The sequence below is a fragment of the Lissotriton vulgaris genome, chromosome 2_1 (genome assembly GCF_964263255.1).
Source record: "Lissotriton vulgaris chromosome 2_1, aLisVul1.2, whole genome shotgun sequence".
Lineage (NCBI taxonomy): Eukaryota > Metazoa > Chordata > Amphibia > Caudata > Salamandridae > Lissotriton > Lissotriton vulgaris.
This window is the reverse complement of record NC_141687.1, coordinates 1796956530-1796961146: the sequence shown is the minus strand read 5'-3', so window position 1 is coordinate 1796961146 and position 4617 is coordinate 1796956530.

Genomic DNA, 4617 nt, shown 5'->3' with positions numbered 1-4617 from the left:
CATCATGAATTAAATAACATATAATAATATGCAGCAAGTATAAATACTAACAACACACCAAGAACATGAAGAAAAATGGAACAAAACCAGTCAACCTATTTTGACACCTTGCACGAGTTTTAAAAAATTACATAGATCCATAAGCACAAGAAAAAGAAAGCAAAAAGGAAGACAGAAAAGGATTTTCAAAGTAACACTTATTAATGAAAGAACAAAAAAAGGGAAAAGAAAAAGAAGGAGAAAAGAGAAGAAGTCTATCCGTGAAGACTAGAACAGAACCACATTTTAAAAGGAGTCGAGGTTTACCAGAAAACATAAATATCTAAACAGGGAATACAGACAGCATATTTCATAAAACCCAAAAAAAGAGAATCTCACCAAAATATTGTAAGCAAAGGGATCCAACTGTATAAACAACAGTAGACGGTCCTATAGTGAGGGTCCCACAGTGAGGATAAAGTAACAATAGATTCCAGCCAAAGTAATCTAAAGAAATATGTATATCACAAATTTGCAGTCACAACCATGTTAGTACATAAGTAGATCTCATTCCAAGTTTAATACAAACACCAGTCTCAATATGTGTACTAATATACCTACAGTGGGAAAAAGGCATAAGCCTCGCTCTGGTTCGCTAGTTCCCCCATCTGCAAGATGGCGGGAACTGAGAGTTGGCCTTCACCTCGCCTCCTCCACCTGAGGGGTGGGGTTGGCATAGGTGGGCACACCTCTCCTCCAACTTGGTTTACCCGCCGATTCTCCTGCCCAAAGTGGGGGTCAGAAGCGGTGGGGGCAGGTGCTGGGAGAAGCAAATGGCTGGGCTACTCGCAAAGGTGGCAAGCCTTTGAAGCTTCTCCTTCATGGACCCAGCCCACTCTAGGGGAGGAGGCTTGGTACCTCGACCCAGGATGTGCTTTGTTTCAGGACCCTGAGAGCAGTAGGCTCTCAACCAGGGGTCTCAAAACATATCTGGTGGTGACCGCTGGCGAGCAGCCACTCACCCAGGACACTAGAGTTAAGTCGTTTTTCAGGGTTCATCTCTAAGATGCCCTCTAAGTGCATTTTTCATTATATCCCAAACAGGCATCAGTGTGAGTTTAATGTGCTGTGAAGTTTGATACCAAACGTCCCAGTTGCCAATAAAGCCATTATGGAACTTTGAAGTTTGTGATGACAAACTCCCAGACCATGTACTCTTCATGGCATTATTGCACTTACAATGTCTAAGAATGGACTTAGACACTGTAAGGGTACAGGGCTCATGCACCTGTACCCTCACCACAGGTATAATGCACCCAGCTAGAGGGGTGGCTTACCTATGCCAGGGCAGTGGTTTGTAGTCATGGCACACAGGGATTTGTGCCATGTCGACTCTTTACTTTGTTCTGCACCAAAACACGCCTCTTTTCTGTGCCAAAACATGCAGCATGCAATGGTAGTGTGTGTAAAGGTACAGGGCCTTTAAGGGTGGTACAATGCGTTCTGCAGCCCTTAGAGGCCTTCCTTGGTCACAGTGCCCTTGGTACCTATAGTACCTTTTACAAGGGACTTACAGGTCGCCAAAGAGTTGCCAATTGTGTTTTGCAACAGTACAGTTTGGGAAAAGAACATAGATCCTGAGTACCTGGTTGGCAGGAACCCAGGTCACACTCACTCAAAGTACATGAACATTAGTCAAAACGTGTGGTGTAACCATGCATAAAGGGGCACTTTCCTACAAAAAATAAAAACAGTTTTCCACATGTACAGGTGGTCATTGATAACATCACTGATGACAGCTTAAATTACATAATGAAGACAATAACTCATGAAACAACTAAACAGGCAAGAGGATCGGCAAGTATTATGCATTGTGGGTTAGAGCAACAAACAATAGAGGGCAACTATACATTAAAAGTAGGCAGTTTAAAGGAGCCGTAGCGATGCCAGTCTGTCTCACTTGGGATGACTCAGTGGCGATAGAATGAATAGAAAAGGGACTAAGAAGAGACACTATGGGGAAAAGAGTTAGGAGGAAGGATGCAGGAAGAAAGGAGGGAGGTAGTGATGTCCTGGAGCAGGGGGGTGGTGGAAGAGACCGAGCCATGATTAAGAAGGGGCAAAGAAAGAGGGGAGTCAGGAGCAGACATAGAGGAAAGAGAGGGAGGAGTGTTGCTGCTTCAAATGTCCTTGCTCCATTGCTATACAGAAGCAGAGTGAAGCACAGGTTATGTTTACATATAAATATATTCAGAGGTTAACTGTTGAATTAAATATTGTGCAAGTGATCTGTTGCTTACAGTGGTCTGATCCTTTCATGACGTGCTGCAATTAGGAAGTAAGACAGCAAAGAGAAAAAAAAATGGCACTGGCCTGCACACTCTCAGAGACTGGTGTAGGCTGAGACACAGCATCCATGACATCACTCTGCCATTCCTTTTGGCAGTGACATTTCCAGTAGTAGTCTCATTTCTATTATCTGAAGAGGAGAGGAATGTTGTGCTCTGCTTTAACAAAGACATGATGAAAGTCACATGCGTGTGTGTGTGTGTGTGTTTGTGCTGTGAACAGAAAGTATACTGTTGTAAATATCATTTCATCTTGTTGCATGTTTTAGTCCATCCTTTATCTTTATTGTATTATGTCACATTTAGAATATGCTGTGTGTTCTTTGTGCATCCTGGCTTCCGGCCAGATGAAGAGGTCCACGTTTCTTTCTGTACTGCACTAAATCCTTACAAAGCAACGTTTAGGCGTCTGTTCGATTAATCTTTCGTTTACAACATATACTGTTCCTGAGACTAGACACGTAATCTCGTTTTCAACTTCAGAGGAACACATAACCGCTGTTTCTTTAAGGAGACGCACGGATCTGTTGTTATTTGTTAAACAGAGTCGGACTGCATTATAAGGCAAACCAGGCAGCGCTCGGAGGCTAGTCTCACAGTTCAGTGGGACCGGTTTTTTGCTGTTTGTGGACCAACTGTTTTACGGCCTGCTAGACCGGTTTTTACTGTTGATTTCCCCGAGATTACCACAAACAATGCCTGCAGCAAAACATAAATGGACGCAATTATACATATCATACAAAACACGAATACAGTGCCAGTGAGCCAGGGGTGGAACAATTTTAGAGTGGGGTTGCTGATCTGTCACATCACCTCACCGGAGACGTGAGATTTGTGACAGTCGGTATGTGGAAACACAACAAATACTGCCAGAAGTTAAATATTTGAAGGGCCCCTTTTTTAGTCATTCAGTGGTTCATTTAAAGTAATTTTATGTGGATGCATCTTCCGCATTCCAAGATCCAGCACCACTGCCTGCTTGTCTTTACAAGTTCTAAGTTACCTCAATTTGAAAACATGGCTCCCTGTTTTAACTTTCTAATTCACTAACCGGGTCTATTTTTATTTTGGGGCCTATTTTCTGTCCCATTCCGACCCAGTGTTAATATATGCAGTCTCATTCTAATCTCAGTCAAAGGAGACTGAGCAGGATAAGGTTTGCAGTTCAGAATGCCACCCATTAATTTAATAAGAGCATATTTACAAGTCAGCGTATAGAAAATGCATTTCTAGATCTGGCCTCGTGTCCAGGGTAAGAAAAGGTTTCACCACCTGAGGAAAGGTGATGGTGACCTTCATTCGCCCCTCTCTGTTGCTCATCTGCAGTCATTGTTTTAACTATGACCAATACATCAGAAGAATAGACCAGTGGCTCCATCAACTTAATAGATAGGATAAGGAGCAAAGAAGCTACTGTTTTATTTACCATTATCACTACTACAACTTACAACTAAAACAAGCATTGGCAAAGTCAATAGGTCTGGCATTTCTCATAGCTGCAGAACCTTAAGTCCTTCGAATCAGAAGCAACCGCTTGAAGTCTTTAACAAGGCTGCAGTCCTTCAAGGCTTAACTACATACCTGCTGAGCCAAAAGCAACTTCAAGTCAGTTACAAATCTGCAGGACCTCCGGTGGTAACAGGGCATGTTTTTCGAGTCAGATGCAAGTTCTTCAAATGATCTTCACAAAATGTACCTATACACTTTTGTTGCTTTAAAGATTTGTGTTTTCTACAGGATATATAAATGTGCTAGTGCTGGTGTATGACAATGAACTACTAATGCAACTTTCAATGAATACTTTTATTACAATGGAACACTTCTGATGATTATATATTATAACTAGCTGCCCTTCCCGACGTTGTCCGGGTATGAATTGCTGCCGGCCAGTAGTATATTGTTTTGTAGGATTTCGTTTTGATAGCATTTGTTATCAATGACAGGCCTGTGAAACGCTCCAATTCACAGTCACTGCTGATGCACTTAAGAGTGCGCGTTCAGTAGTGTGTGAACTCGAGTTTCCCTACTTTATTTTTCCTTGCAATATGATATAGTGCGAACTCGACAACATGGCATGAGCACAATTTACATTACAGAAGAACACATTCATTTGTGGTAGGCACGGTGAGACAAAGGGATTTGCCTGGAATCACAGGATGTTGAGCTGATGCCGAGATTCGAACGTAGCTCCTGGGCTCTAAAGTTCGCAATTCTAGAACTTGTGGCGGGAGATGTGTCTAAAAGTGTATGTCGGTGCTGGCCATCAATGAGAGAGACCTGTGCATTTTTC